The following is a 16,819-nucleotide window of genomic DNA, read 5'->3' on the forward strand; positions in this document are numbered from 1 at the left end:
AAAGCACCTGCCAGGTGCAGGCAACCTTTATGCCACCAGGGCCTGGCCAAGCCACAGTGGAAAAGCTCTCTAACACATGAGTCTTATACCAGATAAGGCTGTGATAAGGACAAAGGATACATTTCACCAACAGATAACAAGAGAGATTTCAGTGAATGTGATTTCTCAAGTCGCCTCTGTTTTTCCATGAGGAGACCCCCTCAGGACGTGGCCAAGGTAAATGCCTATCTTAGGACGCTTGGAAGCACCCCACCCCCAGTCCACTCTGCCTGGCCCACTCTTACCAATCCCTTGGGTCTCAGCTCATGTCTTTTCTTTGAGGGAGCTTCCCTGACCCGTCCTAGGTCACATTCTATGTATTTCCCTTCATCAATTGTAATACAGCTTATATTAATGCATTTAGGTGACTGTCTTTATTACTATAGATTCAATCAGCAAATATTAATTGAGCCACAAACTGTGCTAAGTTCTGGGGATACCATGAGACACAGACCTACCTGCATGGAGCTTACAGCCTAGGCATAAGTCCCAGCTTGTACCTAAGTGGGGATCCACCCTAACTGCAGAAGTCAGACCCCTCCCAGTCCCAGTAAAACAATAGGACAACTCATGCCCATTCAACTCATGGCCTCAGGCCACCCCCAGAAGGACCTTCCTGTGTGGTTGCTCAGGTTGTCCATGACACAAGGGGACTGTAGTGGATGCTGCCCATATTTCTCCTTCAGAGCCAAAGCACTCGTTCCTCTAGCTGCTGGGAGTGTTGCCTGTTAATGGCTGGCAACCAAGTCCCCCTCCAGGACCTGTCCTCAGCCAAAGAGAGGCACATCAGTCCCAGAGTGATGTCTGCTCGTTTGAAATAACAAAGGCCTGCCCCCTTCCTTGCCTCAATCCAGGAGCTTCCCGTGCGGTTGTGGTCCAACTTTTCCCTCTACCCCATCCTACTTCCCTCACTCCCTCACTCAGGGGCTATTCCTGAGAACACTCCTCAGTAAGACGCCGGCACGCAAATCTCGAGTCTCAGAGTCTGTTCCCTGGGGAACCTGAGAAAGAAACACGTTGGGGCAAAAATCCTCACATGTGACTACATCTGTCCGGAGGGAAGGACTCCTTTTTTCTCATCGGCACGAAGATGCCCTTTTATGACTTAGCAGCAACCTGGCCCAGCCTGAGAGCTGAACAAGGAGCGCAACCCAGTGCTGGAAGGCCTTGGCACAGACATGAGGAGGGAATCGGGCCTTGCAGCCAAGTGATTTAGGAGACTCCAGAGGAGAGTATATCTGTGGTAAGAAGCCCACCAGCTCCTGGAGGCTGATTCCAGCTGATTAAGAGGCACCCAGGGCTAGTATTTCTGCAAGACAGCTGGGAAACAAGCTGAGGGAAACTGTTAATCAGGGATTTCCAACAATGTGGAAGGTGTCAGCCCAGCCCTAAACATCCTAACTCAGGCCTAGTGTGTGGGAACTCGCCCAGGTGGGCGCAGGAGGAAGGCGGGAGAAGCAGAAAGGAATTAGACTTTGCACAAACTTTGTAATTGAAATCATTAATAGCAGTGAAACAAGCTGTCCATCCTACATGTAATTTGTAGTAATGTTTGGTTACTGAGATTAATTTCTAGTAATGAAATACTAATTAAACCATTTATTGAGCAATGTATTTGCTTGGTGGTGTTTTATGGGTGTTCGCTTATAAATATTTTAATTACTTTTGCTAAGTAATTAGCATTTACTAAATAATTTCCAAACTATTTATTAATTTCCAGCAATTCTCAGCCAACCAACAAGTTATTGTTTTACTTTATATCAGTAATTAAAGCCTGTTTTTTTGTTTTTTTTTTTAGACTTTGAGTGAAGAGAAAGTAACAAAGACAGTCTATTCTATCACAGGAGGTTGGGTGTATTAAAGCAAAAAAAAAGGGACATAAAAACGACTCATAACCCAACATTACTCAAACACTGTTAATAAGATAAAGATATCTTTACAGACTTTCCTTATGGGCACATGTACTGTGTTTTTCGAAACTGAGATCATACCAACTACATGATTTCTGGCCAGCAAACTTTGCCAATTTTTGTATCATACTTTCTATTCTATTAAAATGCTAAACCACTCTAGAGAGGTAAAGTCTCTTTAACAGTTAAAGAGACTTTCTGAAAGTAATATTTACTTTTTCTACCTCTATGTACCTACTATATGTCAGACACGATGCAAAGTAATTCACACATTATTGGTAGTAATAAACTACTCTGGCAGTAGTCTGTGTAAAACAGGGCTACCCCCATGATACAGGCTTAGCATGAAGTCATTCATCTTCAATAAAATGGTCTGGGAGGAAAAAAAAAATTACTAAAATAAATGAAATAGGGTCACAGTGAATGTAGTTCTGGGACCTGCTTTTCTTGCTTAAAATAAAATAAACATCTTTCCATTTCAATAACTATGGAGGAGCAGCAGTGTCCTTTTTACTAGCTGCATAGCATTCTATATTCCCAGTCATTATTTAATGCCTAATTGCTGGACATTTTGGTTGTTTTTAGTGAACAAGCTTATAATGAATGTCAGTATACATAGATCATTGTGCACTTGTCACCTACTTCCTTAGAACATATTCCTAGAAGTGGAATTGCTGGGTCAAAGCACAGGAACATTTTTAAGACTTTGGATTCATGCTGCTCACATGCTTTAAGAAAAATTGAACGAATTTATTCTCCCATCACTAGAGGTGAGAGACCTGTTTCCCTGCACTATATACAATTATTATTATTTTAAATCTCATGTCACTTGCTCTTGCTCCCTGTCTAAAGCAGGGGCAGCCCAGGAAAGCATCCTGAATCACAGAACTTCACAACCCACCACACCACTGGCTCAGGAGAAACAGTTGGTTGGCTCATGAAGACCTACATGCTATGTCTTCACAGCTTACATAGCACCAAAATGTTTAAAATTATTCCCTACCACACTATTCCCCTCTCCCCCAGCCTCTTCCTTTCCAGCCAGGACACCGCTTCTCTGAAGGCATCAGCAGAGGTGGCACAAAGGGCTTGGCTCTCTGCTGGCAGATGCCTGCCCCATGTGGTGTCAGAACAGGCACCTGTCTAGGCCTTCTCCCTTTATCTCTTGACAAAATATCAACCCACCAGCATGTCACAGTGCCTAAAAATTCTACCATCAGTGGCGCACACTAAGGAGTTCTGTAAACATTCAGAGGTTAGCCTAGGTGACATTTTATGATCTGATAAGTTTTCCAGAGGCTCTCCCATCTCCTTTCCAATGCTCCTTTCTCACCTCCTGTCAAGTCACCTGGTGCCTCTGGCCGTCCCAAGTGCCCATCCTTAGCCCCCATACCCCTCCTTGGACAGGACCACCTTGAATAATGTTTTAGTACCTGTGAGAAGGTACCTTCTCCAAACAAACCAAAAAACCTTCTTAGAGGGAGGAGATATTTCAACAACTCTTTGAATAAAGAGAGGGAGGTAAATTCGGGACGGAAAGGTGAGAGTGAATTGAGAGATGGCTTGATGTGGAGATAGAAGGGGGGGTCATTGACGTTGCCCCCTCCCAAAAGAAAACCACAAAACAGCACACAGCTGGAGTTTGCTGTTTCTCCAAAGAATGAGAATTCCCACAAGTACGTTCCTATGGTACCACCGTGAGTTATTTTCCTCTTTTCTTTGCATCCATTTCCTCTCTCTCCCTAGAGCATGTAGTGTCTCAGGCACTTCTCCAGGCCCTCAAAAGTGGCTCAGAAGAGCGGAGGAGGAGGTGTGAGAGCCCCCAGCATTGGCTGAACATTGGAATCACCTGAGGCTCTTTAAAAAATACTGATTAATATCTCTATCCCACCTTAAAAGTTCTGATGGGGCTTCCCTGGTGGCACAGTGGTTGAGAGTCCGCCTGCCGATGCAGGGGACGCGGGTTTGTGCCCCGGTCCAGGAAGATCCCACATGCCGCGGAGCGGCTGGGCCCGTGAGCCATGGCCGCTGAGCCTGCGCGTCCGGAGCCTGTGCTCCGCAACGGGAGAGGCCACAACAGGGAGAGGCCCGCATACCGCAAAAAAAAAAAAAAAAAAGTTCTGATGTAATTGGCCTGGTTTGACTTGGGCCTCAGAATTTTAAAAATATCACAGGTTATTCCAATATGCCACCAAGGCTGAGAACTACAGGTGTAGAGTTTGGACTTCATCTACTAGCCAGCAGAGCCTATTGAGGATTTGTAAATGACAAAACACAGTGGAAAACAACACTAACTGGAAAGATGACCACATCAAGTAAAAATAATAAGAGCAAATAACAATACAGCATATTTTGGATTCCAGGCACTTTTCTTAGATATATATTATATTATATACTTTTAAAGTATATATGATATAAGAAATGCTAAGAAGCCCAGACAGGATAAATACAAAGAAAACCATACCCACACTTCTGGCACTTCAGAGTAAAACTGTCAAAAGACAAAGGCAAAGAAAAAACCTTAAAAAACAGTCAGAGAAAAAAAGGAATACTACCTTCAAAGTAGTAATAATAACAATAACTGACTTCTCTATGGAAACAATGGAGGCCAGAACAAGAAGGTAAGTAGGAAAGTATATATATATATATATATATATATACACACACACTACTTTATATATAATACTTGTTAAATCATCAAAATAACCCTATAAGGTAGCTACTGTTATTATGACCATTTTAGTGATGAGAAAAGTGAGGCTCAAAAAAAGTTAATACCTTGTTCATGATCACAGGACAAGTAAATGATGGAACTGAGATTTGAATCCTGGAGTTCTGGCTCCAAAGTCCATGCTCTTTGTATTGCTTCTGGATATGGTGGATTAGCTTGTATCAGACCAACTTCTTCACCAACCACAACTAGGAAAGCAAGTTTGAACAAAAAGAAAAGTTACCAGGGCACTGAAGACTTGAGAGGCCAAGATCACTAAGATAAAAGAAGTACATTGTGTGAACCTGATATCTGGTCACATTCTTCCCCTGCAGGCATTTGTAGATTTGTAAACCAACATCTGAGGGGCCCAGGTACTGAGTAGATATTCAGCAGTGTCCTGGGACTGAGGATTTTAAAAATGAGTTCTGGGATGCCAAAACATAGGAAATTTAGCAAACATCTCCAGCTTTCAGCTGGGACACCTGACAAGTTATAGCCTAAAACTAAGGGCTAACCTTACTTCTAGGATATGTTAAGAGATGAGCCATCAAAAGAGCTGAAACCCAGATTTAAACCATCTCAATCTAGATTAAGATGATCTAACCCTGACCTGAAGTAAAAGCAAACCCTCTCTGAAGGAAGATAACATTCAAGCTCAAATTTCCACCATAATGTTTTATCCACAATGTCCATCATTCAATCAAAAGTTACCAGACTTACCAGGAGACAAAACCAAGTGACCAAAAACCAGAGAAAGACCAAATAATAAAAACAGACTTACAGGTAATTCATATATGAGAATTAGCAGAAACAATTTTAAATGAACTATCATCAATACATTTAAGAAAACAAATTACAAGTAGAAAATTTTCAGTAGAGAACTAGAATCTATCCAAAAAATCAAATAGAAATTTTAAAACTGGAAAATATAATGAATGAAATTAAGAACTGGATAGACGGGTTTAACCACAAAGTAAACACAGCTGAAGAGAGGACTAGAAAACTAGCTAATAATAGGACTGAAGCAAAGGGAGAAAAAATAGAAAATACAGAAAGGAAATGAAAGATGAACAAAGTGAAAAGGCACAAAATATGTGTAATTTTCTCATAAGGGGAGAAGAGAGAAAACAGAGCAAAAACAATATTTGAAGAGATTGATTATTGACTAAGAATTTTTCAAAAGAAACAAAAAAACACAAGCTATGTATTTAAGAAATGTTAAGCCTAGGCAGGGTAAATACTAAGAAAACTACATCCACACCTTTGGCACATCAAAGTAAAACTGCTGAAAGACAAGGCAAAGAAAAACCCTAAAAAACAGAGAGAAAAAGGACTATTATCTTCAAAGTAGTAACAATAGCAGCAACTGATTTCTCTATAGAAATAATCGAGGCCAGAACAACAAAGGATATCTTCAAAGTTTTGAAAGAAAATAATTGTCAACTTAGAATAATACATCTTGCAAAAAATACTCCTTAAAAATAAATGAAAATAAGACATTTTCAGACAAAAATTACAATATTTAACCAACAGACCAACATCAAAAAAAAAAAGATCTAAAGAAAGTCCTACAAAAAGGAAAACAATCCCAGATGAAATCGAAGATATTCAGGAAGGAATGAAGAGCAACAGAAAGGGTCAAAATGTATATAAAACTATAATGATTACATTGTCTATATAGAAAACTCCAAATAATCTACAAAAAAACGCTCCTACGGACTTCCCTGGTGGTGCAGCGGTTAAGAATCTGCCTGCCAATGCAGGGGACAAGGGTTCAATCCCTGATCTGGGAAGATCCCACATGCCGTGGAGCAACTAAGCCCATGTGCCACAACTACTGATCCTGTGCTCTAGAGGCCAAGAGCCACAGCTACTGAGCCCACGTGCCACAACTGTTGAAGTCCGTGCACCTAGAGCCCATGCTCCACAACAAGAGAGGCCAATGCAATGAGAAGCCCATGCACCGCAACGAAAAGTGGCCTCTGCTCACCACAACTAGAGAAAGCCCGTGCAGCAACAAGGACCCAATGCAGCCAAAAATAAATAAATAAATAAGAGTGAACTTTAAGAAAAAAGCTCCTAGAACTAATACGTGAGTTTAACAAAGGTACAGGATACAAGGTCGATATACAAAATTTTATTGTATTTCTATATATCAGCAATGAACATTGGATTCAAAATTTTAAAAACAATACAATTTACAATAGCACCCCAAAAATGAAAGACTTAGTTATAAATCTAACAGATATGTGCAGGATCTGTGTGTTGAAAACTACAAAATATTCATGAAAGAAATCAAAGACCTAAATAAATAAAAAGATAATCCATGTTTATGGATTGGAAGAATCAAATTGGTAAGATAACAATCCCCCCCATTGATCTATACATTCAATGCAATCCCAATCAAAATCTCAGTATACTTTTTTGAATCATTACTGACCAGCTGATTCTAAAATGTATGAGACAAGGGCAAAGGATCTAGAATGACAATTTTGAAAAGGAAGACAAATGTTGAAGGAATTAAACTACCTAAATTCAAAGCTTAAAAAAGTATGGTAATCAAGATAGTGTGGCATTAGCAGAAAAGACAGACATATAGCTCAATGGAACAAAACAATCAAGATACACTCAACTGATTTTTTTTAAATTTATTTTATTTCTTTATTTTTGGCTGCGTTGGGTCTTCATTGCTGCATGTGGGCTTTCTCTAGTTGCGGTGAGTGGGGGATACTCTTCACTGGGGTGTGCAGGCTTCTCATTGTGGTGGCTTCTCTTGTTGCAGAGCATGGACTCTAGGTGCACGGGCTTCAGTAGTTGCAGCTTGCGGGCTCCAGAGCGTAGGCTCAGTAGTTGTGGCACACAGGCTTAGTTGCTCCGTGGCATGGGGGACCTTCCCAGACCAAGGCTCGAACCTGAGTCCCCTGCATTGGCAAGAGGATCCTTAACCACTGCGCCACCAGAGAAGCCCTCAACTGATTTTTAACAAGGGTCAAAGGCAATTCAATGGAGAAAGGATAGTTATTTCGATAAGTGGTGTTGGAATAATTAGATGCCCATATGCAAAAAAAAAAAAAAGAAAGAAAAAAAGAAACTCAACCCATGCCTCACACCTTATATAAAAACTAACTCAACCACTCCTAAGTATATATGCAAGATAACTGAAAGTATGTGTTCACACACAAACTTGTACATGAATGTTCATAGCAGCATTATTCATAATAGCCAAAACAATCCAAATGTCCACTGAACGATGAATGGATAATATGTATGTATTTATACAATGGAACACTATTCAGCAATAAAAAGGGATAAAATACCAATATATGCTACAAAATGGATGAAACTTGAGAACAATATTCTAAGTGAAAGAATCTATAGAGGCAAAAAGTAGATTAGTGGTTGCCTAAGGCTGGGAGAGGGGCAAGGGGCAGTGATTGCTAATGAGTTCTGGAGTTTCTTTTTCAGATGATGAAATGCTCTGGAATTAGACAGTGGTGATGGCTGCATAACCTTGTGAATATACTAAAAACCACTGAATTGTACACTTTCAAAGGGTGAATTTTCTGGTATGTGAATTATATCTCAATAAAATAAAATGTTTTTTTAAATTAACTCAAAATGGATCATAAACCTAAATGTATAATGTGAAACTACAAAACTTCTAGTAGAAATACATGAGAAAATCTGCATGACCCTATATTAGGTAAAGAATTTCTAGACACTCAAAGCACAATCCACAAAAGCATGATCCATGAAAGAAAAATGATAATTTGAACTTTATTAAAATTAAAAATTCTTGCTTTGCAAAAGACACTGATAAGAGAATTCAAAAGCAAGCCACAGACTGGAAGAAAATATATGCAAATCATATTTCTGACAAAGACTTGTATACAGAACATATAAATAACTCTAAAAGCTGAACAATAAAAAAAAAAAAACAAGGAACCCAATATCTAACTTGCCAAAAGTTCCAAACACACACTCCACCAAAGAAGATGTATGGGTGGCAAATAAGCACATTAAAACCTGCTCAGCATAATTAGTCATTAGGGATAACCAAATTAAAACTACCATGAGGGCTTCCCTGGTGGCACAGTGGTTGAGAGTCCGCCTGCCGATGCAGGGGACGCGGGTTTGTGCCCCGGTTCGGGGGGATCCCACGTGCCGCGGTGCGGCTGGGCCCGTAAGCCATGGCCGTTGGGCCTGCGCGTCCGGAGCCTGTGCTCCACAGAGGGAGAGGCCGCAGCTGTGAGAGGCCCGCGTACCGCAAAACAAACAAACAAACAAACAAAAAACTACCATGAGATACTACCACATACCTACTAGAACGGCTAAAACTAAAAAGACTGATAATACCAAGTAGTGATGAGGATGTGGAGTAACTGGAAGCCTCAAATGTTGCTGATGGAGATGCAAATTGTTTGAAAAACAATTTGGCAGTTTCTTAAAAAATTAAACATACATATAACCATATGACCCAGCAATCCTACTACTAGGTATTTATCCAAGAGAAATAAAAATGTATGCTTATGATAAATTAATGTTTATAGGAACTTTATTCATAATTGCCCCAAACTGGAAGCCACTCAGATGTCTTTCAACTAGCAAATGGATAAAGTATAGTACAACTATACAATAGAATACTACTCATCAATAAAAAGAAACAATCTATTGATTCACACAATAACATGTATGAATCCTATATGTATATTGCTAAGTGAAAGAAGTCAGACCCAGAAGGCTACATATATCTCTAGGGGTTGGAGGTGGGAACAGAGTAGACTATAAGGGGACAGCACAAAGGAATTTAGGGATGACAGACTGTTCTATATCAAGAGGTTTTGGTGGTGGCTCTGTGCCACCCTGAGAGTCACCAAATGACTCGTGCATTTGACAAAACCCATAAAACAATACAAAACAAAAAATAAAGTTTACTATATTTAAACTTTAAAAAAAATCAACCAAGATATGGAGAGAACCCCAAATGAAATGCAAACTGTTAACTGTAACAAATGAAAAAATGAGTATTGTTTCTACAGAAAAATAATAATATCATGTAAGGTGTAAAATATATGTAGAATTAAAACATATGAAAATAATAGCATAAAAATTGGAGGTAGGAAATGGAATTAAAGTATTCTAAAGTCCTTGAATGATATGAAAAGTGCTAAAAGTACTATTTTATATTAGACTTTAATAAGTCAAAGATATATGTTGAATGCTCTAAGGTAACTACTAAAATAATAGAAGAATTTATAATTAACAAGATAAGAGAGGGAAGAAATGGAATAATAAACATATTTGTTTAATTGAAAAGAAGTCAAGAAGTGAGAGAAAAAAAGGAATATAGAATATGTGGGATAAATACTGAATAAATAAAATAGTAGATGTAAACCCAAATATATTTGTAGTTATATTAAATGTAAGTGAACAAGATACTCCAATTAAAAGACAAAAATTGTAATATTATATTACATAAAAACAATTGCATACGTTGTTTACAAGAGACATCCTTTAAAAATAAAGATACAGAAAAATTTTTAAGTAGAAGAATAGGGGGGAGTTCTATGTAAACACTAACGAAAAGAGAGATGGTGTCACTATACTAAAATCAGACAAAATAGACTTTAAAGCAAAAAGCATCACAAGAAATTAAGAGAGACTTCATAGTGATTAAAAGCACAATCAACCAATAGGATTGAATAATTCTAAATGTATATGCATGAAATAATATAGTCTCAAAATATATAAAACAGAAATTGACAGACCTAAAAGGAGAAATAGAGACTTCCCAATCATGACGGATTATTTTAACATATCTCCCTTAGTATTTGACAGAATATACCAATAATGATATAGTTTTTTTTCTATTTTATTTTATTTTTTAAATTGAAGTATAGTTGATTTACAATGTTGCATTGTGTTAGTTTCTGGTGTACAGTTATATATATATATTCTTTTCCATTATGATTTATTACAGGATATTGAATATAGTTCCCTGCGCTATACAGTAGGACGTTGTTATCTATTTTATATATAGTAGTTTGTATCTGCTAATCCCAAACTCCTAATTTATCCCCACTCCCCCCCCTTTCCCCTTTAGTAACCATAAGTTTGTTTTCTATGTCACTTCACATCTTTTAAGCAGGGTTGTATTTCAACCATTAGAGAATCTTAAAAGCTCAAACAAAACAAATCTCTTAAGTTCACCGGCTTTTAAAAAAACGATGCCCACTGTTCAAAGACTCAAATCTCTCATGATACCAGCTTAGAATTATTTCCTTTTATCAGAAGTCAAGATGTAGTGAACACCTGTGTGCATGGAAATGCATACCAGAAGGAACCTTTAAGCCTCCAAGGTTCTAATATGTGACTTCTTCCCCCAAATCCTCTTATTCCCTTCATCCCTCTTTTTTTTTTTTTTTTTTTTTTTTTTGGCAGTACACGGGCCTCTCACTGTTGTGGCCTCTCCTGTTGCGGAGCACAGGCTCCGGATGCACAGGCTCAGCGGCCATGGCTCACGGGCCCAGCCGCTCCACGGCATGTGAGATCTTCCTGGACTGGGGCACGAACCCATGTCCCCTGCATCGGCAGGCGGACTCCCAACCACTGCGCCACCAGGGAAGCCCCCTTCATCCCTCTTATATGCCTTTCATCCTCCTCCTCTCCTCCTCCCTGTCTGGCCTCACATTCTACTTTCTGGTCCATCTCTAAATCCACTGTCTGCCATCAGATACTCAGCCTGCTATCCTCTCTACTGGCAGAAGCTTAGGGCAGCACTGAGGAAAGAGTCTTGCAAATCTCAACTCAAGGTCTCAAAACTGAGTGCGCAGATGGCTCTCTCTGGATTCCTCTGCCAAGGTAAGTCTAAACAGGAGCTGCTTTGCTACACAACCATTAGAACTCTCATTCAAGTCTAAGTGACTCCACGATCCCCTCCTCCACACCTGGCCCCTCTCTCTGGTTAGCAATACAAGTAACGTCTTAACAACTGAATTCCACATCTTCCTTCCCACTTGCCTATTTTGCTTTGTAGAAGTATCTTTCTTCCAGAGCCCTGAGCCAGAATCCCACTCTTTTTGATTTCTCACTCCTCTACTCAATAGCTCCCCACTCCTTTGACAACTATCTAGTCAATGCCAAAATCATTTTCCTTCAAAACTATATCCCATATCTCTTCCTTCATATTTTTTTCCTATCCTAATTTGGCACACTCCCATCAGATTCATCTTCTTTGGTATTCATACTCCGCTGCTTAGAAATCCTCAATGACTTCCAAATGCCTGATTATTCTCTATATCCCAGTGAATCACTTGAATATCAGATCCTCCAGAAACTAATTCAGTAGGAGGAGAACCATCCTGTTTACAAATCCACTGTATGCAATTGACTCGAGCAGTGTGACCATTCAGGTTGGTAATAACAACACTTTTCTGAGGGTCATAGAGCACCACGGAACAGGACGTGCCGAAGGCCAGAAGTCCTCCGGGCCTGGAGCTCCAGCTCAGGCCTCCCCACACCCGGTTCGGGCAGCAAAACACGTGAGCGGTCTCCAGCACTGGTGCCACCATGTTGCTGCCTGGTCAGCGGCCGAAACCTGGGCATGCACTTACGCCCTTGGAGCAGAACTGCTCACCTGCCACGTCTCCCGCTGGCCGACATACATTTTTCAATGAAGAATATTTTATTAATTCTTCTAAGTATCACAGGTGACACACATATAGACGATTAAGAGAGTCCAGGTTTTTTTTAAATTAAACTTTTTGTTTTTATGTAATACAGAGTGATCCTGCATACCTTTTACCCAGTTTCTCTGAATAGTAACATCTTGCAAAACGGTACCATGATACCATAACCAGGATATTCACATAGATACCGTCAAGATGTAGAACATTTTCATCGCTTATGTTATTCTTTCATAGCCATACCCACTTCCCTCATGTTCCAACCCCCACCTTAGCCCCTGGTAATCACTAATGTGCTCTCCATTCTATAATTTTCTCATTTCAAGAACCAGATATAGACGGAATCATTCAGTATGGAAACTTTTGGGGTTGGCTTTTTTTCACTTAGCATAATTCTCTGGAGATTCATCCAGGTTGTTGTGTGTACCCATAGCTTGTTCCTTTTAATCATCGAGTAGTATTCCATGGTGTGGATATATCACAGTTTAACCCTTCACCCATTGAAGGACATCTGGGTTGTTTCCTCTTGTTGCCTGTTATACATAAAGTGCTATAAAACATTCATGTAAAGGTTTTTGTGTGAACATAGTTTTCATTTCTTATTTACCTAATGGTTTTCCAATCTGCAAGCCATTTATTTCCTTTTCTGGCCTTATTGCACTGGCTAGAACTTCCAGCACTACATTGAACAAGAGTGGTTACAGCAAACATTTTTACCTTGTGAACTTAAGGGGGAGAGATTAGGTCTTTTATCATTAACTATAATGTTAGTTGTAGATTTTTTGTAGATTCTTTTTATCAAGTTGAGGAAGTTCTCCTCTATTCCTATTTTTCTGAGAGTTTCTTTTCTTTTTTTTTAAGCATTTTGTGAGAATTTATTTATTTATTTATTTGGTTGCACCAGATCTTAGTTGTGGCAGGCAGGCTCCTTAGTTGTGGCTCGCCAGCTCCTTAATTGCAGCATGTGGGCTCCTCAGTTGTGGCATGTGAACTCTTAGCTGCTGCATGCACGTGGAATCTAGTTCCCTGACCAGGGGTCAAACCCAGGCCCCCTGCCTTGGGAGCGTGGAGTCTTATCCATTGTACCACCAGGGAAGTCCCCTTTCTGAGAATTTCAACACCATGAATGGGTGTTGAATTTTGTCAAAACTTTTTATGCATCAATAGATATAATAATGTGATTTTTTTTCTTTAGCTTATTAATATAGTAGATTATATTAATATAATTTTGAATATTGATCCAGCTTTGTATCCCTGCAATAAACTCCACTTAGTCAGGGTGCATAATTCTTTTGATATACTGCTGAATTCTATTTGCTAATTTTTTAAAGGATTTTTAAATCTATATTCATGAGGGTTATTGGTCTATAGTTTTCTTTTTTTGTATGAACATAGCTGATTTTGGGTAACAAGGTAATATTATCCTCATGAAATGAATTTGGAAGTGTGCCCTCCTCTTCAATTTTCTACAAAAGACTGTATAGAACTAGTGTTAATTCTCCTTTAAACATTTTGTAGATTCTCCTGTAAAACCATCTGGGCCTGGAGATTTCTTATTTGGGAGTTCTTTAAATTATGAATTCAATATCCTCAATATAGGATAGTATATATCTATCTATTTCATACTGGGTGAATTGTGGTAGTTGGTGTTGAAATTGGTCTGTTGTATCTAAGTCACTCCTGCTTTCTTTTTTTTCTTTTTTTTCTTTTTTTTTCTTTTTTACTAGGCATTCGTTAGCTCCCCTGAGGCGAAGCGAAAACTCCCTACTGAGGTGTGGAGGCTCTGGGGGCCCTGCCAGTGGCTGAGCTAGCTGCTGGCTGAGGCGCGTCCCTGTGCTGCTCTGGTACACAGAGACGGTCTGTGGTTGCTCTGGGCTAGGGACTGTATCTCCTCTGCTACACCCTGTCTTGCAGTTTGGACCCATGGATGCAGCAACACATCTTTGGGGAGGGACAAGCACCTCTTCTCCAACAACAGCTGGGGCCCAATTTGCCCCTTAACCAGAAGGGTTTGACATTTGCCAGATCTGACCAGGGCTCCCTCCACAGAACCCAATCATTCCACAAACGCTTAACAGAGCATCAAATGCAAAGCCCTGGCTCCTAGGAGGAGGCCGCTTCTTATTCATCCTGCCTGGCACTCAGTCAGTCCCGCTTCACGAAGCACACATCTAGAAAGGTAATCACGCCATTCAGGGGCAAGTGCAGCACAGGAGGGCAAACAAAATACAGTTGTCCATTTTCCAACATTTCCACTGCTACAACTGTGGACCTAGCCAGCACCATGCTCTCTTGGATTACTGCTAGTCTCGCTGCTTCCACCCCTGCACACTGCCCCCACCTTCCCTGTCTATTCTCAACAAAGCAACTAGGGTGATCTTTTTAAAAGCAAAGTTGAACCCCATCATTCCTCTGCTCGAGCTCTCTCCTCCCGTTTCACCTGCGTGTGAAAGCCAGTTCCTTGCAAAGGTCTTTCAAGCCCCGCACACTCTGCCCAATTCCCTCTCCCTCCTTTTTGCTCACTCTGCCCTGGCCACGCTGGCCTCTTGCCCCAGAACATGTCAAACATGCTCCCGCTTCAGGGCCTTTGCCCTTCGTGTTCCCTCTCCTGGGACCACCACCCTTCCAGGTAACTCCATGGATTGCTTATTTACTTTCTTCAAGTTCCTGCTCGTTTGTCATCTCAACAGAGACCTTCTCTGGCCACACTGCACAAAAGAACATCAACTTCTCTTTCTCTCTTACTCCACGGGACTTACCACTATCTGAATTTACTGATTCAATTTTCGGTACCTTGGGAGGATATACTTCCCATAACTAAAATATTAAGCTTGATGAGGGCTCTAGGCCTTCCTTGTTGTAACTGCTGTATCCTTCGACGCCTAGAGAGTGCCAGGCCCCTCTCTAATTTGTTGAGTGAATGTGCTAGAGAGCCGGAGCGAGAGAGACTCACCATAGTAGAGGTAGTCAGGAATACTCTCTTAGGAGGTATCCTACGAACTGCCAACTGAGAAAGAGCCAGCCATACAAAGACCGGAGCACAAGCATGCCAGACAGAAGCAACTTCAAGTACACAAGACCATACTTAGGGATAAACCTGGGTTGAGGGAAAGGCGGTAGGGTGGGGGGAGCACGCAGAGCTAAGGCAGATGGGCTGAGGTAGGAAAAGGTGGGCCAAGGCGAGATCGGGCGTGGCCTGGGTGTTCAGAGGCTGTTCCCCGACCAGCCGGCCTTGGACAAACTCTGGAGGCCTGGCAAAGCAGTCTCCGCTCCCTGACCCGACCCGGCTCCAGCCCCCACCCCCGTGCTTCCCCCGCGAAGCCCCTACCGCAGGTGACAGCCAGCCCGCGAATTCCTCACCGGGTCCCAAGACCCCCTTTGCCCACCTTTCTTGTCGCGCTTGGATTTGAGAATCGCGGTGCGGCCACGTGCGGCGGAAGACGGTGCTGCCTATTAGGACCTCGGCGGCGCTGGGGCCTCTGGGGCGGCCCTCGGGGGCTGCCCTTGCGCGTGCCTGACCCAATCTGCGCTGAGGCCCGCCTCTCCCGGCCCGGCCGCCGCCTGCGCTCTCTCTCAAGTCTCCAGAGCTACTTCCTGCACGGGCACCGGATCCCAGCGTCCTGGGCGCCCCACCGAAAGCTCCACGTGCGGTTCCCAACTCTATGGTTCCGCCTCCTGCTTTCTTTTAATTAATACTTGCATGATATGTCATTTTCCAGCCTTTTGCTTTCAATCTGGCTGTATCATTATATTTGAAGGTAATTTTTTGTGTAGACAGTGTATAAGTTGGGCCATGTTTTTTAATCCTGCTGCCATCTGTGTCTTTTAATTATTGTATTTAGATAATCTATATTTTGTGTAATTTCTGATATGCTAAGGCTTAAGTGTATTTTTTTTCTGTTTCTTCTTTGTTTTGCCTTTCTCTTTTCTCTTCATCAAGTAGATTACTTAACTTTTTAAAAATTCCATTTTGATTTATGTATAGTGTTTTTGCGTGTATCTCTTTGTATAGCTTTTTTTAGTGGTTGCTGTATTACTTTATACCTACATAACTTGTCACAGTCTATGTCACTTTACCAGTTGAAGTGAAGATAAGAGGTCTTATCTCCCTTTGTGTTCCTTTACTCTCTCCCATTTATAATATAATTATTTTAAACATTTCTTATATATATATTTAGAACTGCTAAGATATTATATAATTTGCTTGAATCATCAAACATTAGAAAATTTAAGAAGAGTATATCTATTATATTTACCCATATTTTTGCTTATTGTGCTATTTCTTCCTGATGTTCTAAAGTTCCTCACTTTATCATTTCCTTTCTGTTTAGAGAACTTCCTTTTGCCTTTCTTTTAGGATAGTTCTGCTGGCAACAAATTACTTTACTTTTCCTTAATCAGAGAATATCTTCATTTCTTCTCCACTCCTGAAGGATATTTTTGCTGGTATAGGACTCTGAATTGACAGTTTT

General features: G+C 40.7%; 1 long non-coding RNA gene across 9 annotated transcripts in view; it reads right to left on the minus strand.

Annotated features, from left to right (window-relative positions):
• LOC109550132 (uncharacterized) overlaps positions 1-16,819 on the minus strand; it is a 154,313-nt gene that overhangs the window by 79,033 nt on the left and 58,461 nt on the right. For all 9 annotated transcript variants that reach the window (XR_012326581.1, XR_012326583.1, XR_012326580.1 and 6 more), the window contains exon 7: positions 4,728-4,868. This is a non-coding gene — a long non-coding RNA (uncharacterized lncRNA). The remainder of the gene's footprint in view (positions 1-4,727; positions 4,869-16,819) is intronic.

The sequence above is a fragment of the Tursiops truncatus genome, chromosome 16 (genome assembly GCF_011762595.2).
Source record: "Tursiops truncatus isolate mTurTru1 chromosome 16, mTurTru1.mat.Y, whole genome shotgun sequence".
Classification (NCBI taxonomy): domain Eukaryota; kingdom Metazoa; phylum Chordata; class Mammalia; order Artiodactyla; family Delphinidae; genus Tursiops; species Tursiops truncatus.